This window comes from Lycium barbarum, chromosome 2 (genome assembly GCF_019175385.1).
Source record: "Lycium barbarum isolate Lr01 chromosome 2, ASM1917538v2, whole genome shotgun sequence".
In the NCBI taxonomy this organism is placed as follows: domain Eukaryota; kingdom Viridiplantae; phylum Streptophyta; class Magnoliopsida; order Solanales; family Solanaceae; genus Lycium; species Lycium barbarum.
In genome coordinates, this window is record NC_083338.1 from 73,738,689 (window position 1) to 73,765,156 (window position 26,468).

Sequence of the window (26,468 nt, forward strand, 5' to 3'; positions counted from 1 at the left end):
ATCTCATAGGAACGAGTCTTGGAGCAGCTATCAACTCATGAGAAAACCCTAGCTTCAATACCCAAGAATCTCTTATAGTCAACTAACCCTAGGAAGCCTTCTAACACATGAACACTTTGATTCTTGCCTCTCGATCTTTGTTTTCTCTTGGGTTGGAGTGGAATATGCTTGGAGAAGGGTTTGGAGCTCTCAAGACTTGTGGAAAATGAAAAATGAAATAAAAGAACAAGAGCTATCTATTTATACAAAAATATAAAAATCAGCCCGATGGACTTATACGGACCACTTATACGGTCAGTATAAGTGGACCGTATAAAACCTCCAAGAAAAAGACCCTTTCTGTAAATTCGGACCCCCTTATACGGCCCGTATAATGTTATACGGACCGTATAAGTGGTCGTATAACTCCTAGTTATGCGAAACTTTCCCTCATTGATTCGTCTGACATCCAATCCTCGTGGCACCTTCTTGGCACTTACATCATACTTCATTAACCATACAATAGGACCTATAGCAGCCCCTCAAGACATCACCAAATAAATATTAGCTCAATTATAGAGAAAACCTTTCCGAAGATGACTTATATTTCACTTCCTTCAACAACTAATGCTCATTTATTCGTACAACTTCAAAATCGTATGGTATGCACCTTAAGCTATCTAATAACTTCCTTAATCTTGTAAGGGTTTCATAATCACCTTAAGCTCATGTTAGCCTATTCACAAGGCAACAAAATCAGAAATTTCCAAGGTATAACATTCTTCCCCTCTTTGGAACATTCGTCCTCGAATGTTAGGTTCTTGGGAATTCTATAAAGAATTTGCCAGAGTTTCCCATATAATATGGCACTACCATCCTGCAACAGCAACCCAAAATACATTGCCTCACAGGGCTACAACAACAAAATCAATAACCATGGCCACACACGACCAGGAAAGCTTCAAGGAAAGTGCTACATACCTGAGGATAATGGCATCTCTGCCTGAGTCTCCTCTGGGGGTGAAAATAAATGCGGTACCTAATCTTCATGTCTTCTTCGGCTTCCCAAGACATTTCCTCGCTATTATTACTCCTCCACAAAACGTTTACTGAAGCTACCTCTTTGGTTCGGAGCTTTCGTACTTGCCTATCTAAACCGGCAATGGGGACTTCTTCATAAGATAATTGTTTAGTAACTTGGACATCATCTATCGGTACAATTCTAGAAGGATCTCCAACGCACTTATGAAGTATCGATACATGGAAGACTGGGTGAACTGACTCCAAGTCAGGAGGTAGATCTAATTCGTAACCCACCTGGCCTACCTTGCGTATAATCTCATAAGGTCCAATGTACCGAGGACTAAGCTTGCCCTTCTTACAAAATCTCATGACGCCCTTCATTGGCGACACCTTCAAGAATACCCAATCTTTCACTTGAAACTCTAAGTCTCTCCGACGATTTTCTGCATAGAATTTCTGTCGACTCTGAGCTGTTAATAATCGATCCTGTATAAGCTTGACTTTCTCTATAGCTTGCTGGACCAAGTCTGGCCCTATCCATTTGGTCTCTCCTACTTCGAACCACCCAATAAGGGATCTACACTTTCACCCATATAAAACCTCATACAGGGCCATTTGGATGCTAGAATGATAATTGTTGTTGTAAGCAAATTCAATAAGCGGTAAATGATCATCCCAATTACCTCCAAAATCCAATATGCATGCCCGTAGCATATCCTCAAGAGTCTAAATAGTACGTTCAGCTTGCCCATCCGTATTTGGGTGAAATGTCGTGCTAAGGCTCACCTGAGTCCCCAAACCTTCTTGGAAAGATTTCCAAAAATTGGCTGTAAACTGAGTCCCTCTATCGGAGATAATAGATACTGGAACACCGTGAAGTCGCACTATCTCTTTAACATAAAGCTTTGCATAATCTTCTGCTACACGTGTAGTTCTGACTGGTAAGAAATGAACTAACTTGATGAGTCTATCCACAATCACCCATATAGAATCATACTTACGTCGAGAACGGGGTAAGCTAGTAATGGAATCCATGTTAATTACTTCCCATTTCCAAGTTGAAATTTCTATAGCTTGCAATAATCCGCCAGGCTTTTGGTGTTCAATTTTCACTTGCTGACAGTTAGGACATTGAGCTACAAATTCCGCTATATCCTTCTTCATTCCATTCCACCAATATATAGATTTAAGATCATGATACATTTTCGTTGCTCCGGGGTGAACGGAATAACGGGAAAAATGAGCTTCTTTTAATATTTGGTGGCGTAATCCTGCAACATAAGGAACACATAACCTGCCTCGAGAACGGACAACTCCATCTCCAGAAATCTCAAATGATGACTTCTCCCTTTGAGGGAGTGTATTCCTGTAATGAATTAGCATGGGATCTTCGTGTTGACGCTCTTTCACTTCAACTACTAGCGACGAGACCACTGAATTTTGAATGGTAGCTCCCATACTGCATGAGTCCACTACTCGAACACCTAGGATAGCTAACTGTTGGAGCTCGCGAGCTATCTCTCTTTTCCCTTGCTGAACATCGCATAAACTTCCCATGGATCTATGGCTAAGAGCATCAGCCACAACGTTTGCTTTCCCGGGATGATATAGGATGTTAACATCATAATCTTTCAACAATTCCAACCATCGCCGTTGCCGTAAATTCAACTCTTTCTGCTTGAAAATATATTGGAGGCTCTTATGATCTGTATAAATATCGACGTGAACGCCATAAAAATAATGTCTCCACATCTTCAATGCATGAATCACTGCATCCAATTCAAGATCATTGGTTGGATAGTTTTTCTCATGTTTCTATAACTGTCTTGAAGCATAGGCAATCACCTTACCATATTGCATTAACACACAGCCTAACCCAACGCCCGAAGCATCACAATAGATAACATAACATTCCGATCCATCTAGAAATGTCAGGACTGGGGCAGAAGTTAATCTATCCCTTAACTCTTGGAAACTACGTTCACAAGCATCCGTCCATTGAAATTTAGCTGATTTCTGGGTCAGCTTCGTGAGTTGTGCAGAAATAGAAGAATAACCTTCTACAAATATCCTGTAATAACCTGCCAAGCCCAGAAAACTATGAACCTCCGTAGGGGTTATAAGTCTTGGCCAAGTCTTCGCGGCCTCAATCTTGGGTATCTACCCGAATGCCATTGACTGAAATAATATGCCTCAAAAGGTCACTGAATTTAACCAAAATTCACACTTAGAAAATTTGGAAAATAACTCTCGAATTTGAAGAACTCTAAGAATAGTACGCAAATGATCCGCATGTTCTGCCTCGGATCTAAAATATACCAGGATATCGTCAATGAACATGATCACAAACAAATTTAGGAAAGGCCTAAACACATTGTTCATGTCACGACCCAACCCCGTGTGCCGTGACTAGTGCCCGACTTGGACACCCGTATACATTCCTATCAGATATAGTCAAACTGAAACTACTAACAATATGGAACTTTACAAAGAACACTGAAGGTTCATAGCGTCATCATATATGTATATTCAGATACACTGTCTCTTGAGGAGTCACAACTGATCATATCATGAAATAATACGCAAGCCGACAAGGCTGCCACTATAGACGAACATCATACCACAGCACATCGTATAGACACAGCTGAACAGAACCCATACACAACCCACACATATGTCTACAGACCTCTAAGAGTATCGCTAACGAAATATACGGGACAGGGCCCCGCCGTACCCCTGGATAAACATATATGTATATACATCATAAGATCTGAACCAAAAGTCTAGACTCCGGAACAACGGAGCTCTCCAAAACAGCTCAGTAGAAGTCCTATGCTGAAGGGTCACCAACCCGACTATCTGTACCTGCGGGCATGAAACGCAGCCCCCCCCCCCTGGAGAAAGGGGGTCAGTACGAGATATGTACTGAGTATGTAAAACATGAAATACAGTAAAGAGGATCATAAGTGAAATGGGGAGTACAAGAGACAAGGATAACATCCAGAATATCAAAACACTTGCCTTTTGAAACATAAATCATGCATGCCAATATCATATATCATACCCGGCCCATTATGGGACTCGGTGACATAATCATATCATCATCATATATATATATATAACGTGTCCCGGCCCTCTAGTGAGGGACTCGATGAATAGAGTCATCCTTGGCGCCATAATCACATCACCATATCATCATATCATCACATCATCATATCATCATATATATATATATATATATAACATGTCCCGGCCCTCTAGTGAGGGACTCGTTGAACAATGTACGAAAATGTGTCCTGGCCCGGGACTCAGTGAAACACATATTCAGACATGCACGAGTGGAGTAGTGAGTAACCATATGCAAATTAAAACATTTTCAAAGACTCAATGGAATAATCTAAACGAACTGTCATTTGAAAATCAGGACAATAGTTATATCAAATACCCTTCGGATGTCACTGTGGATTATATCAGAATAGAACTTCGGGAATCATATATACGTATCTGGGTATGTCAAAGACTAAACGGAATAATGAACACGAACTATCATTTGAAAATCAAGAAAATGGTCGTATCAAATACCTTTCGAATGTCACTCGGTAACATATCAAACATCCCTCGAATGTCGTCGTAAAGTATATCAAAGAGCCTTAGGAATCATAGTCATAGGACAATATAGTATGAAACATCTTATAGAAGTCCACACATTAGTTGTCATAGAGTTCTTAAGAATAGGAACGAACATATATCGGCTATTATCCAACGTACAAAAAACTGCATAGGGAGGCTCAATCACTTGAGAGTTCTAACATCAAGAAGTGAATAAGAATCATAAATCACACTCAAACTTATGAATAGAATTACCCCAAGGCTCATATCATTCATCACTTAAATCAAAGACATGCCAAAAGAAGAAGGGATAACTTTACATACCTGTTCGCAACTATTCGTGAATCTTTTCGCCTCGTCACTCTTTTATCCTATTTATATAAGAGTAACGTTATCGTTAGTAACTATATTCTCTAGTCCACAAATCTATAGCCCATTTCTTATAGAACCTATATTTCAGCTTATATATTCTCGTTTAGGGTTTTCTATTAGTTAAAGACTTAACGAAAATCGGGCAGCATTTCCCCTATATATTCGCTTAACCCGAATTTCCAATTACCCTCCTGTTAACACAGAAATACCAACAACAAAGATATACATATAAATTTCTTACAATTCATCCCAGAACAATTCTAACAACCCAACAATCCTTCTTAACCCTTTTCAATCCACAATTTCGCATAACAACGATTCCATGCAATTTTCTTCTTCCAATTTCGTCCAATCCAATTTTAATAATGTCACACCCCGACCTAACTAGGGTGTGATGGGCACCCGACCCTTACTTAGGGTCGAGCGAACCCTCAGACTTTTGCTGCACATAAAGTTACGCCAAACTTTTAAATCAAATCAGATAAAATACATAACAATTTTTTTTTTCCAAAAATATTCTTTTCAGAAATATTCCTTCTCGAATCTTCCAAGCGAACAAATCTGTAGTCATACACAATTCAATACACAACACAGACCAACATATCGGCTGATGGAGCCGCTTACAGACTGACACACCATACCCACGACGCTGTCTGCAAAATCTCTAACATCATACAGAAACCATAACACGCATACCAAACCCTGACTCGGCAGTCCTCCAGGAGCAATTGGAGTTCGCCACAACTGCTGAAATATCTTTTATAGTGTCCTTATCTCGTCTGGGAGTACCTGCGCGGCATGAAACGCAGCCCCCTAAAAAACACGGGGGTCAGTACGGAATATGTACTGAGTATGTAAGACATAGAATACAGAAAGCAGAACCATAATCGAAACAAACAGTACCAAGGGTGAGCATATTATCCAGATTGCCAAATTACTTACTTCTCAGACACAGATCATACAGATCAATACCGACCATACAGACCGACACAGACCGTACCGACCAATACAGATCATACATACCGTACCAATCATACAGAGCGTAACAAAATCATACAGAGCATACAGAATGCCGACATACTTACTTTCCAGACACAGATCGCACATACCGATACTAGATGTCAGAAGGAGTGTGGCACGTACAGAACGCACAGATAAGGTCATACGTCAGACGGAGTACAGAACGTACTGAATACTCAGATGATGTCATATATCGGACGGAATGTAGAACATACAGAATACTCAGATGATGTCAGAACATACAGAATACTCAGAATCGTATGTCACATATGCGTATAACAGAACCCGGCCCTGTGATAAGGGACGCGGTAAACAGAATCATTATATATCAAATTCATGTATCATATATGCATATATCAGAACCCGACCCTCCAGTGAGGGGTGCGGTAACAGAGCCCGACCCTCTAGTACGGGACGCGGTGAACAGACAGATCATATGCCATCCTGGCCACCGCCCCATATCATCATATCATCATACCATATAACAGAGCCCGGCCCGCCTATGAGGGACGCGGTGAACAATGCAGAGGAATGCGCACAATAACAGAACCTGGCCCGGGACGCAGTGAATCATATCGTAGCGGACACACGAGGACATAACAGAATCTGGCCCGGGACGCAGTGAAAGATACATTGAGCCATGCACGAGCAGAGTCGTGAGAAACCACATGCATAGGAATCAAGACTCGACAGACCAGTATACTTACCGATACCTGGGGGCTCGGAACAGATTTCAGGTCAATCTGACGTAGTATGAGAAAGTTACGTGCGTTCGAAGTACAGAACGCTGTATAAGCGTTTCAGAAGCATTTTTCGGGGAATCAGAGTCATAGTCATATCAGACACCTTCAGATGTCCTTACGAATCAGATCAAATAGAGATTTTGGAACCATACTTACGTAGAAGAAAAATTTAGACGTCTTAATACAGAAACCTCTTCGAACATTTCAGAGCAATCCGAGATCGTATACGGAAGTTAGGGACATTAAATCTTACAGAAGTTCTCGAACCAGGATAAACATATCAGAATGCTCTTATCAGGATACTGATATCGGAATTCTCATATCAGGATACTTATATCGGAATACTTATATCAGCATACTTACATCAAAATACTTATATCAAAATACTCATATCGACACACTTATATCAGAAGACTGATATCAAAATGCTTATATCAAGACCTTATATCAAAATACTTATATCAAAATACATATATCAGAATACTTGTACCAAAATACTTATATCAAGGGATGAACTAGGATCACAAACTCAGGTCAAGAAGTGAATTAGAATCATAATCAGACTCAGCATCACAGAACAGAGTTACCCCAAGGCAGCATATCACATTATACCTTACTTGGCTCTAGGACATGCTAAAGAAAGAAAGGGTAAGCCTTACATACCTGTGCCGCGACCAACTAGTTACGCTTGTGCATCCAATTTGTTTGCCTACATGCAAGAGAGTTCATCCATTCATGAGTTCCTTCGTCAAGTACTTGCCTCACCCTTTCAATACATTCATTTATATTCTGCCGAAATTTCGGCAGCATCTCCCCTGTAAATGTACCAACCCCGAGAATATGGCTCGGCCCAATTCAACAACAACCCAACCAACAACCAAGCTATGGCATCAATAATCAATTCAAGAATACATTCTAACATTAAACGCTCTTTTTACATAATCCGACAACATTCACAATATTCCAACTAATATCAACGTTTATGCATTCGATTACTAATCCAAGACCATTCAAACAATATTCACGAATGCTTTAAACAATTGACACAATTTTTCAAACAACCCAACAATGCACCATGGAACCCGAAATCTTCCAACTTCCATAGGAACCATCACAACACATTTCTTTCTTCAAACTTCACAAACTACACGAACAAACCACACTTTAACAACATTATTATCATGATTACAAGAAACTACATTTAATTCAATTTGGCTTCCAAAAACAGCCCGCAACAATTACGACACCATCTTAGATCATTAAGCTCTCATTTACATCACATAATCCACAACACAACGACCCAAACATACTAAATAAAATTAGTTCATTCTTTGACATACAAAACAGTCCATTTTCGGCCAGCCCTTCAACACACACATTCCATAATTTTCATCCATTTTTTGTACATCACAACAATACATAGTCATGCTAAATACACTTAATTCATCATTTCTACACACCACACACACACACGGCTACACACACTAATCTCAACTCCAACTTGAATCATCAAGTTCTCATTTTCATCATAGGATACTTATCAACAACAATCATATTACCATATAAAAATTATTCCATTTTTTTCCTACACAACATGTACACACACGGCCAAGCCTCCAACATGGATGTTTTCATGCTTCTCTTCCATTTCCACATACCACAACATACACAAACCATTTATAACATATAAGAGAGGATTAATTCTTACCTTTTCCTCCCAACTTCTTTACTCAACCAAAGTGCGGAAAACAATGAAACGGATGGCCTATCTTCCGAAACAATTATACCACGTTGTAGAGGACCCTTGAATTAGTAGGAATACCACAAGAAAATAATTTTAGGAGCAAAATTTCAAGGGGCAAAAATTGGAGAGCTTGGCCGAAATGGCCATGGTTGTGGCTCACCTTCTTTCTTTGTTTCCTTTTTCTTGAAAATTCTAGAATTAAAATGAAAATTTTGTCTTCCTTTCAAGACTTAATCATATATATATATATATATATATATATATATATATATATGTAAGCTCCCAACATGTGAGGGGCACATGCCCCTCTCTAGAGGTTTCTTTCATTTTTTTCCATTTTTTTGTTTTGGATTTTCCTTTAAAGTTGGTCAAAGAAGACCATTTGTCTTCTTAAGCAAGTTTTGACCCCTTCTTCTCTTTAATTCACAAATAGCCCTTATAGTTAATAAAATTTGGACATGCACCATGCATGTCACACGGCCAACATGGCCATTTCATGAACTTCTTGGACCTTGCAAAATTCCCATTTTGCCCCTATTCTTTCCGCAATATTTCCATAGGCCATTTTGCGAATTTCTCTTCTTGTCCTTAGCCTCTCACAATATTTCCATACTAATAACAGTCATAAATAATATTTATAACAACTTGTGCATTAATCTAATTTTGAAATTGGTTTCGCCCTTAACTTCCCACGACGACTCTGAATTATCCAAACGTACAAAATACGGGCTGTAACAAATAATTCCATTACAATAATATTAACACAATTACACCACAAAATTGGAAAATCTTACCTAAATTTTCTCGGAGGAATTTCTGCACTTAATTGCTCCAATTTCACAATTTCTTCTTCCTCAATTCAATATCCAATGTTGCTATCACCTCCTTGAACGTGTAGAACATCTTTGGGGCTTAATTGTTTTTTATATAGTGAACTACCATGGTCGTGAGTTTCCATGGAAGCCATGGTTGTTGCTTCTTTGAATAGATACAAGGTTTCTATTGTAAAAGAGTAGATATCATGTTGCTGCTAGGGAAATTGGAATAATGTGGTTGATGAAAAATTGAAATCATTTTGCTACAATTGTTAAACACAAAGAATAACCAAGCAGCAATCTTTCCTCTATGATTGTACTTGAACGAAAATGGAAGTTGCTATATGTTTTCCTTCAAAAGTGATAAGGATTAATATGATTAGGTGTCCCTCCACTAGCCACATGTTGGGTGGTGGACGTGTCCCCTTTTGACATGTAATGCCACCATTTTAATTATCTAATGCCATGTGGCAACTTGCCAATAGTACGTATTTATTTAATCCCACTTAATAATCCAATCATGATTAATTAATTCCTAATCTCCAATAATAATATTTTTACACTAAATAAAATTTATAAACAATTTATGTTTTAATTAAGATTGAAAATTAAAGGTTTATATTTTTTTTTGTCCGAAAATGATTCTACCTTTAACTTGGGTCGATTTGCTTGCGAATAATTCGACGTATAAATATACGGGGTATAATAGTTCATCAATTCCATAAATACTGCCGGCGCATTGGTTAGCCCAAATGACATTACCTGGAACTCGAAATGTCCATATCTGGTTCTGAAGGCCGTCTTAGGAATATCTTTCTCCCTAACTCTCACCTGATGATACCCGGATCTCAAATCTATATTTGAAAATCATTTGGCACCTTGTAATTGATCAAATAAGTCATTAATCCTTGGAAGGAGATATTTGTTCTTGATCATCACTTTATTCAGCTGCCGATAGTCAATGCACATTCGTAAGGAGCCATCTTTCTTCCGTACAAACAACACGGGTGCTCCCCATGGGGAAGAACCAGGCCTAATAAAGCCTTTCTCAAGCAAGTCCTTCAATTGCTCCTTCAACTCTTTCAACTCAGCGGGAGCCATTCTGTAAGGAGGAATGGATATGGGCTTGGTGTCCGGTAGCACGTCAATAGCGAAATCAATCTCCCGCTCTGGAGAGGGGCCTGAAAGCTCTTCCCAAATTACATCCGGCAACTCATTCACCACGGGGACCGACTGAAGAGTTGGCGATTCAGCTTCTACATATTGAACTCGAACTAGATGGTAAATACAACCTTTAGCAATCATTTTTCTCTCCTTGAGATAGGAAATAAACCTATCTTTCAGGGACACAACATTTTCTTTCCATTCTAAAACTGGTTCTCCCAAAAACTGGAAGCGAACCATTTTCATTCTACAATCAACATTGGCATAGCAAGAGGCCAACCAATCCAAGCCTATGATAACATCAAAGTCCACCATCTCTAACTCATGTAAATCAACCATAGTACGGTGGTCACAAATCACAACTACGCAATTCCTATATACACGGCTAGCTATTACCGGTTCACCAACGGGTGTAAATACCTCAAAAGGTTTGATCGACTCCGGTTTGACCCCAAACCGACCCACAATATATGGAGTAACATATGAAAATGTTGAGCCTAGATCTATCAAAGCATATACATCACGAGAAAATTCCGATAATATACAAGTGACGACATCGAGAAAAGACTCAAGATCCTGGCGTGCAGCCAAAGTATAAATATTGTGTTGAGGACCACTAGAACTGGGGGCTCTCCCTCTGCATCTACTATGGCTGACTAGAGCATGTGAACCTGGCCCCATAGGGCGTATAGATGATGAAGACCCAGCTGCCGACCTTGAAGGCCGGACTCTATCCCTACCACCAATCGAGGGGCAATCACGCATGATATGGCCTGGCCGACCGCATGCGTAGCAAACATTTGAACCTAGTAAAAATTTTCCCCAATGTAACTTCCCGCACTAGGAACATCGTGGCACGGGTGGCCTTTCCTGACCCGAATCGCCTCTGAACTGAGAACCTGAAGCCCTGAAACTCTTATTCGGCCCGGAATAAGTAGATCTATCAAATATCTGGCCTGTAAACCGTGGAGGTGCACTAGTCATAGAATTACCTGAATGCCTAGAAAACTGTTGTCTTTGCCCGCCTCTAAACTCACTCGTCAGACCTGAAGATCTAGCCCACTTGATATACCCTCTGTCATGCTCACACTCACTTTTTTGTTGTTGTTGGCTTTTCTCCAAATTCTGGGCATGGGTTTGAATGCATGAAATATCCATGTTGTCTTGAAGGGACGCCGTCAAGCACCTATCCATCAAATGTGGCACTAGGCCCCTCACAAATCGGTGCACTCGGTCACGCATGTCCGCTACCATGGCCGGAGTATACCTAGCCAAAGAATTGAAGCACAGACTATACTCTAAGGCAGTCATACTTCCTTACCTAAGATTCAAGAATTTATCGGCTCTAGCTGCCAAACCTGTGGAGGCAAGAAATGTCGGAGAAAGGCATCCACAAATTCTTGCCAGACCGGGGGAGGTGCACTAACTCCCCTTGAAGCCATCCAAACTGTATACCAATGAACCGCGACATCCCGCAATCAATAGGATGCTAACTCCACCGATTCAATGTACGATGCATGTATTAACCGAAGTGTCCTCAACATCCCATCAATAGAATTCTGAGGGTCCTCATTCGGGTTTGACCCGAAGAATTTCAGAGGGTTCAAGCTAATAAAGTCACGGGCCCTTACACTAATAGCCCTATCACCTTGCCGTGTACCTTGCCGTTGAGTCTGAGCGGCAACTAACTGAGTAAGTAAATGAATGGCCTCTTTCACATCTTGGCCTGAAGCGCCTGGTGAAGGAGCTGGAGGTGCTGGAGATGGGGCTGAGGCTCCCTCATGCTCCTCAGAAATAGGCACTGAGTGGGAGGACTGAGATTGTGCCGCATTATGGGTAGGACTCACCCTCCTCCACAACCGTTGGCAGTACTCTTTCGGCCTTCTTTTTTGCCACTGTCTTTCCCTTTTAGGTTGCCGTAGCTTTTCTCTTTACAGGCATTTCTGAAATACTTAATACACGGTTAAGGAAAGAGAAATCCTTATATCATGGCTCTATCGCACGATCTTATGAAGAAAGAAGGTCATTCATTCCTAAAATGCCCATAGCCTCCTATTTATAAGTGTGGCGCGCAACACACCCATAAACAAGACTCTACTGGACACGGCTCGTAGACACACCCTAGGACAGAACTACTCTGATACCACTTTTGTCACGACCCGACCGGAGGGCCATGACGGGCACCCGGTGCTACCCCACCGGGCACCTCCTAACGTACACTCATATTCTCATCTAGGTGAGCCACATGGCCTACTCATGATTTTCCATACATCAACAATACTAATCACATCGGGAAACGAAACATTTCTATCATCATCAATAAACAATGCTCAGGTCCATGTACACAAGCCGACGAGGCTAACAAAATAATATACAAAATATGAACCGACAAGGCTACAAGACATCTAATCATACACAACTGTCTACGCGCCTCTAAGAAGGGTATGTAATATCATATAGGTGGGACAGGACCCCGCTATGCCCGTATATATGTACACAAAAGAATAATAACAACAACTGTAGCTCCGGATGAAATGGAGCTCCTCTAAGTAGTCCCTGAACAAGAAATCTATGGATCAAGCCTGTCTCTATGGCCACCTGCGGGCATGACGCAGCATCCACAAACAAAAGGACGTCAATACGAATAATGTACTGAGTATGTAAAGCATAATCAACATCATAGTAGGAGCATAAGAAATAACACAAGAAATAGCATAAGATAGAAGAATCAGGAGGTAATAGAACAATTTGTACCTCTAGTGGCCATTATCATATTTACTTACTTGTCTTTCATAGGGACCTTCCATTTCTAATGCTTACTCACGTACATATACATATATTTATTTGTATCATACCCGACCATGAAGGTTCGGTGTTTGACGTACCCGGCCATGTCAAGGCTTGGTGTAATACATACATGGCCTACCAAGGCTCAGGGTTATCCGTACCCAACTGCAGTTGCGTGCGCGCGATAGGTATCTTACTCGGCCATATAAGCTCGGTGTTACGTAACAGTCATACATACATAGACACGTATACCTAAGAGTCCATAAGTATCATCAGCATCATTACTATCATCGTTTTCATCACACCTATCCTTTGAGGATCAACTATCATATAAGGGATGCAATAGATTCGTGAAAGTATCGAGGATCATGAGCTTTAGTAACTTTAGCGATAGAGTCATTTGGAGGACATTATGGAACTCATGAAATGGTATATAGAAAAGGAACCATGCCTTAATGAAATAAGGGTTAGCCTTACATACCTCTTTGTCTTCGCAACTACTTAACGTTCACCGTCGAAGCTTGAACAATCTACATTTAGAAGGATTCATACCATAATTAAGCCTTAATGGTACTCTTAAATTCAAACTAGAATGATTCATGATCTAATGAAATTGGGCAGCGTTTCCCCTATTTCGTCAACACCCACCATATTACAAAACAACTCCCAACAACCATAATAACGTTCACAATATCATAATCAAGTAATCTCATTCCATTATACCATAATAACGTTCACAATACCATATATACGGTCGGGCAGAATTTGGGTCATTAAATAAAGGGACCAAGGTTCATTTCATCTCACTTCTACATGACACCCCCTTCTCTCTAAAACATATCTCTACATTTATTCCACAAGAATTCAAGGATTATTAGTGATCAACAACATAAACCAAGTGAATCAAGTGTAAGAAAACCCATCAAAGATCATTCAAGTTAAGAAATCTCATTGGAGATAAACTAGGGTTTTTGCTCAAGCGGAGTATTATCAACCAAGGCTTGTTCCTACAACCTCTAAGGTAAGATTTATGGTATTTATATGTTGTTTAAGGTATTTAAGAGTTCAAATAATTGCATTGTAGAAGGGTATAGAAAAATGGGTCATGAATGTGGAATAGTGTCATTTTGAGAAATAGCTTGAATTGAGTTATGAGTCTTGATGTATTATGATGTAAATGTGTTATAAATGATGTTGAGAACATGAGATGAGCAATGTACGTGAATGGACATAGTCGTGTGTTATAGCCATGGATATGGGTGATTGACGGTAAACTAAGAAATGTGGATAATATGGATGAATAATGACTATTGTTATGGTATTGTGAATGTATTATTGACGTTTCGGAGTTGATATACGTTATGGAGGAATGTCGTATAAATAAAGGAGATGCTGTCCGATTTTCTCTAGTTTTAGTCATATATGCTAGCTATCGATTCTAATGAAAGTATGACTTTAATGAAGGTAGAAACACTAGCATTGGAGGAGAACGCGCAAGTGTAGAATAGTTGAACGGAAAAGGTATGTAAGGCTAACCCTTCTTTCATAAGGCATGTTTCTTTGGCCAAACGTCTAAATCTTCTATGAGACTATGATATCCTTCAAATGATTTGATCTTCCGAGCTAGTAGGCTCATGATTCTTGATACGCTATGATTGTACTAAATTCATCGTATGATGAATACGCCTATAAAGATAGATGTGATGAATGACGATAATAGTGATAATGATATTGATGATGACTACAATGGTAATAGCGATGACGACAACGATGACGATAATGATAATGATGATAATAGTAAAGATGCTTATGAGCAAATATGTATGTGTGCCTATGTATGGCTATTATGAAACCCCGAGCTTATATGGCCGGGTAGAATATACAAATGAACACATATATATATATATATATATATATATATATATATATATATATATATATATATATATACATACATATATATATGTATATATACGTATATGATGATGCACGTGCACCACTGCAGTTGGGTTCGGACTACACTGAGCCTTGGTAGGGCCAGGTATGTGTAACACTGAGCCTTGGTTGGCCAGGTATGTATGATCACCGAGCCTAGCTAGGGTCGGGTACGTGAAACACCGAACCTTCGATGTCGGGTATGTTATGCAAACGATATGTGTAAGATATGATTATGTATATGATATAGATATGAGCAGGAATACGAATATGAATAAGGATATGTATACGAACACGATTATGGATACGAAATGTAAAGGAGTACGAATATGAGTACAGATACGGATTTGGATGTATGTACACAATTATGTGCTAGAAATGGAAAGTCCCTACGAAAGGAAAGTAAGTGCTCATGACGATGATATTACTATCTCCCATCTTATGTTATTTCTTATGTTGCTGACTATGTTTCTATATTGATATTGATCATGCTTTACATACTCAGTACATTCTTCGTACTGACGTCCTTTTTTTTGTGGACGCTGCGTCATGCCCGCAGGTGCACAGGGAGACAGACTTGACCCATAGCCACATTCTCAGGGACTACATAGCAGAGTTCCATTTCATTCGGAGCCATAGCTTTTGGGTACTTATTCTTTTGAGTACATATTTATTGGCATAGCGGGGTTCTGTCCCGCCTATATGATATGTAATACTCTCCTTAGAGGCTCGTAGATATGTGTATATGGTTAGATACTCTGGCCTTGTCTGCCTATATTTTGTATATCAATTTGATAGCCTTGTCGGCTCATGTACATTGATGTTGTATAGATGCCAACCATGATATAAAAGCATTATCGTCCAATGTGACTAGCATGAATGATGAATAGAAATGTATGTTTAATTATGTGGCTCACCTAGATGTAAGTATAAGTGTAAGCCAAGGGGTGCTCGGGTGGGCTAGCACCGGGCACTCATCGCGGCCCTCTAGACGGGTCGTGACAAAAGTGGTATCAGAGCAGTTCAGTCCTTGGGTGTGTCTAAGAGCTGTGTCTAGTAGAGTATTGCTTATGGGTGTGTTACGCTCCACACTTATAAACAAGAAGCTGCGAACATTTTAGGAATGAATGACCTTCTTTCTTCATAAGAATCATGCGATAGAGCTATGATATAAGAAATTCTTTTTCCTTAACCGTGTGTTGTATATTTCAGAAATGCCTGTAAAGAGAAAGGCTACAGCAGCCCAAAAGGGCAAGACGGTGGCAGAAAAGCAGGCTAAAAGAGCACCGCCACCGGTAGTAGAGGAAAGTGAGTCCCAGAGTGCGGCTCAATCTCAGTCCTCCCGATCAGTACCCATATTAGAGGAGCGTGAGGGAGCCTCAGCCCCAGCTCCAGCACCTCCGGCACCTCCACCGGATGCTTCAGGCCAAGATGTGAAAGAGGCCATACATTTGCTTACTAAGTTGGTTGCTGCTCAGACTCAGCGGCAAAGTGCGGGGCAAGGTGATAGGGCTGTTAGTGCAAGGGACCGTGACTTCATTACTTTGCACCCTTCGGAATTCTTTGGATCAAAGCCGGAGTAGAACCCTCAGGATTTTATTGATGGTATGTTGAGGACGCTTCCATTGATACATGCTACGGACACCGAATCATTGGAGCTAGCGTCATATAGATTGAGGGACGTCTCGGTCCATTGGTACACGATTTGGATGGCTTCACGGGGAGCCAATGCACCTCCCCCGATATGGTAAGAGTTTGTTGATGCTTTTCTCCGACATTACATGCCTCCAGAAGTTCGGCGAGCTAGAGCCGATAAGTTCTTAAATTTGAGGCAAAGGAGCATGAGTGCTCTAGAGTATAGTCTCCGCTTCAATTCTTTGGCTAGGTATACTTCAACTATGGTAGCGGATATGGGCGACCGGGTAGACCGATTTGTGAAAGGCCTAGGGCTACATTTGATGGATAGGTGCTTGACTGCGTCCCTTCAGGACAATATGGATATTGCACGCATTCAGGCTCATGCTCAAAACTTAGAAGAAAGTTTACAACAGCAGAGAAGTGAAAGCGAGCAAGATAGGAGTAGTAGCAAGAGGGCCAGATCTTCAGGTCGGGTGTGTGAGTTCAGAGGTGGGCACAGACAGCAGATTTCCAGGCATTCGGGCTATTCTATGACTAGTGCATCTCCACGGTTTTCAGGCCAGAGATTCGATAGATCTACTCGTTCCGGGCCGAGTCAGAGTTTTTCGGTGTCTCAGTTCAGAGGTGATTCGGGTCAGGCAAGGCCACCCGTACCACGATGTTCCCAGTGTGGGAAGTTGCATTGGCGTCAATGCCGATTAGGTTCAGAGGGTTGCTATTCGTGTTGCCGACCGGGCCATATTATGCATGATTGCCCTTCGATTCATGGTAGAGGTAGGACCCAGCCTTCAGGGTCAGTAGTCGGATCTTCATCTTCAATGCGCCCTATGGGGCCAGGTTTACATGCGCTAGTTGACCATGGTAGAGGCAGAGGGAGAATTCCCAGTCCTAGCGGTCCTCAGCACCGTGTTTATGCTCTAGCTGGACGCCAAGATCTTGAGTCTTCTCCCGACATGGTCACAGGTACATTGTCAATATTCTCTCATGATGTATATGCTTTGATTGATCCGGGCTCCACATTGTCATATGTCACTCCATATATTGCGGGTTGATTCAGAGTCAAGCCGGAGTCGATTACACCTTTTGAGGTATCTACACCCGTTGGTGAATCGATAATAGCTAGCCGAGTATCTAGAAATTGTGTAATTGTGATTTGTGATCGTCGTACCATGATTGATTTGCACGAGCTAGAAATTGTGGATTTTTATGTTATTATGGGCATGGATTGGTTGGCTTCTTGCTACGCCAATGTTGATTGTAGAATGAAAATGGTTCGTTTCCAATTTCTGGGAGAACCAGTCTTAGAATGGAAAGGGAATACGGCGTCACTAAAGGGTAGGTTTATTTCCTATCTAAAGGAAAGGAGAGTGATCACAACAGGGTGTATCTATCATCTAGTTCGGGTTCAAGATGTAGAAGCTGATTCACCAACTCTTCAGTCAGTTCCTGTAGTGAATGAATTTCCGGATGTGTTCCCGGAAGAGCTTCCAGGCCTTCCTCCCGAACGGGAGATTGATTTTACCATTGATGTGCTGCCAGGCACTAAACCTGTATCTATTCCTCCTTATAGAATGGTTCCTGCAGAATTGAAAGAGTTAAAGGAGCAATTGAAAGACCTGCTTGATAAAGGCTTTATTAGACCTAGTTCATCCCCGTGGGGAGCACCCGTATTGTTTGTCCGAAATAAAGATGGCTCCTTGAGAATGTGCATTGATTACCGGCAATTCAATAAGGTGATGATTAAGAACAAGTATCCTCTTCGGAGGATTGATGATTAATTTGATCAATTGCAAGGTGCCAAATGGTTTTCAAAGATTGATTTGAGGTCCGGGTATCATCAAGTGAGAGTTAGGGAGAAAGATATCCCTAAGACAGCCTTCAGAACAAGATATGGTCATTTTGAGTTCCGGGTAATGTCGTTTGGGCTAACTAATACGCCGGCGGCATTTATGGATTTGATGAACAATGTGTTCAGGCCCTTCCTGGATTTATTTGTGATCGTATTTATCAACGATATATTGGTGTATTCTTGATCCAAGGCAGAACATGCGGATCATTTGCATACTTTCCTCGAAGTTCTTCGAACTCGAGAGTTGTTTGCAAAGTTTTCCAAATACGAGTTTTGGGTGAACTCGGTGGAATTTCTGGGGCATATTGTTGCAGCCGATGGTATTCGAGTGGACAGTCAAAATATTGAGGCCGTGAAGACTCGGCCAAGGCCCACAACTCCTACGGAGGTTCGTAGCTTTCTAGGCTTAGCAGGTTATTGCAGGAGATTCGTTGAAGGTTTTTCTTCTATTTCTGCACCACTCACAAAGTTGACCCAGAAATCAGCAAAGTTTCAATGGACAGATGCTTATGAACGTAGCTTCCAAGAGTTTAAAAGTAGATTGACTTCCACCCCAGTCTTGACACTTCCAGAGGGATTGAAAGGATATGTTGTCTATTGCGATGCTTCAGGTGTTGGGCTAGGCTGTGTATTGATGCAACACGGTAAAGTGATTGCGTATGCTTCAAGGAAATTACGGAAACATGAGCAGAATTATCCAACCCATGATCTAGAGTTTGCCGCAGTGGTCCATGCGTTAAAAATATGGAGACATTATTTATATGGTGTCCATGTGGATATTTATATTGATCATAAGAGTCTTCAATATATCTTCAAACAGAAAGAGTTGAATTTGCTGCAGCGACGGTGGTTGGAACTGCTAAAAGATTATGATATTGATATCTTGTATCACCCCGAAAAGGCAAATGTTGTGGCTGATGCTCTTAGCCGCAGATCTATGGGAAGTTTGTGTGATGTGCAACCAGAGAAAAGAGAAATGGCTCGTGAGCTCTAGCAGTTAGCTAGCCTAGGAGTTTGAGTAGTGGACTCCGGCAGCAAGGGAACTACTATTCTGAATTCAGCAGTCTCGTCGCTCGTAGCGGAAGTGAAAGAGCGACAATACGAAGATTCCATGCTAAGGCATTACAGAGATACACTCCCTCAGAAAGAGGAGTCATCATTTGAGCTTTCAGGAGACGGAGTTCTCCGATGTCGAGGCAGATTATGCGTTCCCGATGTGGCAGGTCTATGCCACCTGATATTGAGAGAAGCTCATTGTTCCCGTTACTCTGTTCACCCTGGTGCGACGAAAATGTATCACGATCTTAAGTGTGTATACTGGTGGAATGGAATGAAGAAAGATATAGCGGAATTCGTAGCTCAATGTCCTAATTGTCAACAAGTGAAAATCGAGCACCAAAAGCCGGGTGGATTGTTGCAAGCTATAGAAATCCCAACTTGGAAGTGAGAAGTGATTAACATGGACTTCATTACAGGCTTACCCCGTTCTCGACGCAAGTATGACTCTATATGGGTGATTGTAGATAGGCTCACAAAGTCAGCTCATTTCTTATCGGTCAGAACGACCTATGAGGTAGAAGATTATGCAAGGCTTTATGTTAAAAAGATAGTGATACTCCATGGTGTTCCAGCATCTATTATCTCCGATAGAGGGACTTAGTTTACAGCAAATTTTTGGAAGTCTTTCCAAGAGGGTTTAGGGACCCAAGTGAGCCTTAGCACGGCATTTCACCCGCAGACCGATGGGCAAGCTGAATGTACCATTCAGACTCTTGAAGATATGTTGCGAGCATGTATGATAGATTTTGGAGGTAATTGGGATGATCATTTGCCACTCATTGAATTTGCTTACAATAATAGTTACCATTCTAGCATTCAAATGACACCGTATGAAGCTTTGTATGGGCGAAGGTGTAGATCCCCGATTGGGTGGTTTGAAACTAGAGAGTCTAAATTGATAGGGCCAGACTTGGTCCATCAAGCCATAGAGAAGGATAAGCTCATACAAGATCGGTTGTTAGCAGCTCAAAGCGGTCAAAAGTTCTATGCGGATAATCGTCGAAGAGACTTAGAGTTTCAAGTTAAAGATTGGGTATTTTTGAAAGTGTCGCCAATGAAGGGCATTATGCGATTTGGAAAAAAGGGGAAGCTCAGTCCCCGGTACATTGGGCCTTATGAAATTGTACAAAAGATAGGAAAAGTGGCCTATGAGTTAGATCTACCTTCGGATTTGGAGTCAGTCCATCCAGTTTTCCATGTCTCGATGGTTCGAAAATGTGTTGGAGATCCTACTAGGATCGTGCCAATAAATGAATTCCAAGTGACAGAGAAATTGACTTATGAAGAGGTACCCATTGCCATACTAGATAGGCAAGTACAGAGGTTTAGAAACAAAGAGGTAGCCTCAGTTAAGGTTCTATGGAGAAGCAGTAAACGAGAGGAAATGACATGGGAGGCAGAAAAAAGTATGTGATCTGGATACCCGCATTTATTTCAGCCCTTGGAAGAGATCCAAGATGAGACGTCAAGATCATAAGGTACGTATGTTTTCCTTTTATGCTTTTTGGTCGTGTGTGGCCAATTTTTAATGCTATTATGTTGTGGCCCTGTGAGGCATTGATATTATGGGTTGTTGTGACAGGATGGTAGTGCCATATTATAGGGGAGTTTCTGGCGAAATTTTTATAGAATCCCCGAAGACCTTAACATTCGAGGACGAATGTTCTTAAGGGGGGAAGAATGTTACACCTCGGAAAATCTTCCGTTGTTGTACAAGTGAATGAACTAGTGAGGAGTACGAGTTTACGATATTTCCATGAGTAAGAAATGACATTTGATGACCCTAAGTGAGATTTCAAAGGCATCCGATGTTAGACCAAAAAGTTGGCCAAGAGAAGGCAAGCCATACAATAGGTTTTCGAAAGGATATACGAGTAACGCGTTAACGAGGCTTTAATGATGTCTTGGAGAAGAGTGGTAACGTCTCTTATCTTGGTATTTAAGTGTTGAACAAGTGTTAAGAAGGTTCTATAAGGATTGGAGATCAAACGAATCGACGAAACGAACTTCGGAACCACTGGGGGTTATACGGCCAAACATACTGGCCGTATAAATTATACGGTCCGTATGTTTGGGACCGTATAATCAGCCCAGAAAGGCAAAAGTTTCTCGACCAAATATACGGCCAAACATACGGCCCGTATAAATTAAACGGACAGTATATACGGTCGGGCAGAATTTGGGTCATTAAATAAAGGGACCAAGGTTCATTTCATATCACTTCTACATGACACCCCCTTCTCTCTAAAACATCTCTATACATTTATTCCACAAGAATTCAAGGATTATTAGTGATCAACAACATAAACCAAGTGAATCAAGTGTAAGAAAGAAAACCCATCAAAGATCATTAAAGTTAAGAAATCTCATTGGAGATAAACTAGGGTTTTTGCTCAAGCGGAGTATTATCAACCAAGGCTTGTTCCTACAACATCTAAGGTAAGATTTATGGAATTTATATGTTGTTTGAGGTATTTAAGAGTTGAAATACTTGGATTGTAGAAGGGTATAGAAAAATGGGTCATGAATGTGGAATATTGCCATTTTGGGAAATAGCTTGAATTGAGTTATGAGTCTTGATGTATTGGGATGTAAATGTGTTATAAATTATGTTGAGAACATGAGATGAGCAATGTACGTGAATGGACATAGTCGTGTGTTATAGCCATGGATATGGGTGATTAAAGGTAAACTAAGAAATGTGGATAATGTGGATGAATAATGACTATTGTTATGGTATTGTGAATGTATTATTGACGTTTGGGAGGTTATATATGTTATGAAGGAATGTCGTATAAATAAAGGAGATGCTGTCCGATTTTCTCTAGTTTTAGTCATATATGCTAACTATCGATTCTAATGATAGTATGACTTTAATGAAGGTAGAAACGCTAGCATACGAGGAGAACGCGCAAGTGTAGAATAGTTGAACGGAAATGGTATGTAAGGCTAACCCTTCTTTCATAAGGCATGTTTCTTTGGCCAAACGTCTAAATCTTCTATGAGACTATGATATCCTTCAAATGATTTGATCTTCCGAGCTAGTAGGCTCACGATTCTTGATACGCTATGATTGTACTAAATTAATCGTATGGCGAGTAGGCCTATAAAGATAGATGTGCTGAATGACGATAATAGTGATAATGATATTGATGATGACTACAATGGTAATAGCGACGACGATAATGATGACGATAATGATAATGATGATAATAGTAAAGATGCTAATGAGCAAATATGTATGTGTGCCTATGTTACACCTCGGAAAATCATCCGTTGGTACGCAAGTGAATGAACTAGTAGAAGCACGAGTAACGAGTTAGTAAGGACTTAATTATTTCTTGGAAAAGAGCGATAACGTCCCTTGGATTGGTATTGAAGTGTTGAACAAGTGTTAAGAAGGTGCCATAAGGATTGGAGATCAAACAAATCGACGAAACGAACTTCGGGATCACTGGGATTATACGGCCAAACATACTGGCCGTATAATTTATACGGTCCGTATGTCTGGACTGTATAATCAACCCATAATGGACAAAACTCTCTGGAAAAATTCTACGACCAAACATACGGTCCGTAGAATTTATACGGACCGTATGTTGGTCCGTATAATTGGTCGGGGCTGAAATGTGTTCAATAAATGTAAGGGACTAAGTTGATTTCATTTCATTTCCTTTTTACCCCCTTCTCTCTAAAACATCTCTCTACATTTATTATACATGTTTTCAAGGATCATAAGTCATCAACACCATTAAACAAGGGAATCAACAGTAAGAACCCATCAATGATCATCTAAAATTCAAGAAATCCAAATGGAGGAAAAACTAGGGTTTTGCTCAAAGTGGAGTGTTATCTGTCACGACCCAGCCCCGTGGGCCGCGACTGGTGTCCTATTTGGACACCCTAACGAACTTACGTACCAGATCGACATATCAAAGGTTTATTCAAACTTATCATACGTCATTTTAAACAGATACTGAAAAGAAATATCATCTTAAGCGGTCGCCCGTACAGAAACATCATATCAAATCTGGAAGGTTGGCGGAATACACATCGCCTAGATATACAAACATATATAAACATATGGGCCGTTTTGGCCATAATATCAAACGGGACTGCTTAAGGCACAAGTCACAGACATAATCGAACAAACACGACCCATGACCCACATATACGTCTACAGACCTCTAAACAGACAGACCGAATCATATGGCGGGACAGGGCCCCGCCGTACCCCTGAACAAATACATACATATGCAACGAACGAAGATATATACTGAAATGTAAGCTCCGGAATAAGAGGAGCACTCCAAACAGCAGAAGAGGGTATCCTAAACGGCTGGATCACCAAACTGTGCGTCTACACCTGCGGGCATGAAACGCAGCCCCCCCCCCCCGAAGAAAGGGGGTCAGTACGAAATATGTACTGAGTATGCAAAGCAGAAGATACAGAAAACAAATCTGAGGCATTAACGAAATAGAAGTACAGAACATAAGTGCAAACCCAAAATATTAAAATGTTTACTCTAAAAATATAAGTCATGCATAGGGCACAGAGAATATGGTCGCCCGCCTGTCGATGGCGCCATAACACAGCATAACACCAGAAATTTCAAATCTCCATATCCCCGTCACACATCATAACACAGCATAACGCCAAATATAAGTGGAACCCGGCCCTCTAGCGAGTGGCTCGGTGAACCATCAACACAGCATAACACCGGAATATATCAAAGTGCGCAAGACAACAGAACCGGCCCGGGAACCGGCGAAAGATATAACAGAACGCACGAGTAGAGTCTTGAGTAGTCATATGCATAAAATCATTATCATGAACTCAACATAAGTAAAATGATCATACTTGAAAATTGAAATAATAGTCATAACAGATTCTTTCAAAAATTCTCCGAATTACATAAAGGAAAGTCGCGGGACCCGCAGACGGGTATTGACCCGAGTCGGGCCCGCCTATGGAAAACATACTCATTATACATCATGCCAACTTCTATAAAAATTTGGAACAATACGAGCCTTTATGCGAAAGATATGGCATTCAAAAATTACGAAATTCTTTAAAGCGAAACCTTTCTATGCAAGGTTCGGAAAGCGATTATTTCAAAGACATAATGGTTCATATTTCATCAAATCATACATAAGAGTGCCAAGGAATGTATATGGATCATAACATGCTCGGATTTCGAATCTTAGAATTTTCCTCAAGGCTTATAATCTAGCCTATCGAAAACTAAGGCATGCCAAAAGAAAGAAGGATTGGGCTTTACATACCGTTTGTCGTCTATACCAATTCAATAATTTAAACTCGTCTCGATTGGCACTTCAACCTATAACAATGGTAGCATATCCGTCAAATTGGTGGTTGCTAGTAAACGATAACTCGTTCTTGTATAAAAACAAGTGGGCAGCACTTCCACTACTTGCATACATCCACAACTCACATACGAGGTCAACAACATCAATAACAAGACACAACTCAAGGACATAACAAAATCAGCCCCATATGCACTACATACACCATTGCTATCATTCTTTCTCTTTACATCCATGGAGTACAACAACCACAACAACAAAGTGATTAATACACTAATTCCTTATGTTTATCCAGCCCCTTTAACAATGTTAGACCAGCCATCAAGAACAGCCCATACTCGAGCAAATATACTACATATATTGTACATAATCATAAATATAATCCCTGCATTTCGACTCAACAAGAGCAGCCACGAAAATTACAACAAACAGCCCCCAAAATGTCACTACAAAGCAGCCACGAAATTTATAACAAGCAGCCACAAAATTCATCACAAAACAGCCATGAAATTCATCACAAAACAGCCACGAAATTCATTACAAAACAGCCACGAAATTCATTACAAAACAGCCCCAAAACAACCCTTAGTAACCACATAACAATGACCGATAATCTCACGAACATCTAAGAATAAACCAAGCCGATCGACACACTTCGCATACAATATTTTATACGCTTCTTTTCTCCAAGTTTGATGATTCACATCAGAAACAACATCAACCTCTATATGCAAGAAAACTATCGTAACATTACAACAAGTTCTAAAACAGCCCCATCCATTATAACGTCACAATACAATTCGTAACTATCCTTAGTTCTCCAATTCCTCAAGAACAGCCCCTAACTACAATTTAACCATAACAATGACAACCTCAAATAGCCATATAATCACATGAGAGTTTCCACCAAAAACCTTATCAAAACAGCCCACAACAACAACATAACGATGCCCGAAATTCTAACGAACACCTACAATACACCAAGCAGCCCATATACATTTCTTATGCCTTATTTCATGCAATCTTTTCAGCAAATTTCAGGGAAATACAACAGCAGTCACACGACACCACATCATCTATTCATATGCAAGTAAACCACATTATTATCTCTATAATTCTTACAACAACCCACAACAATTTTAACTCCAACTCTAACCATTAAATTCCTTCATTCTCATCACATAATCCATGATCACAACAACCAAAATATTAATTCAAATCAGTCCAGCAAATTTCAATTAAAAACATCCCCTATGGCATTCAACAACATTTCAACAACATTCCAACATTCGTACAATTCGTGTTACCAAGTTACAACTATGTTTCAACATCAAGATACATAATTTCGTGGCTTCAACCATGCTTCAACATCAAGATACATAATTTCATGATTTTATTTCATT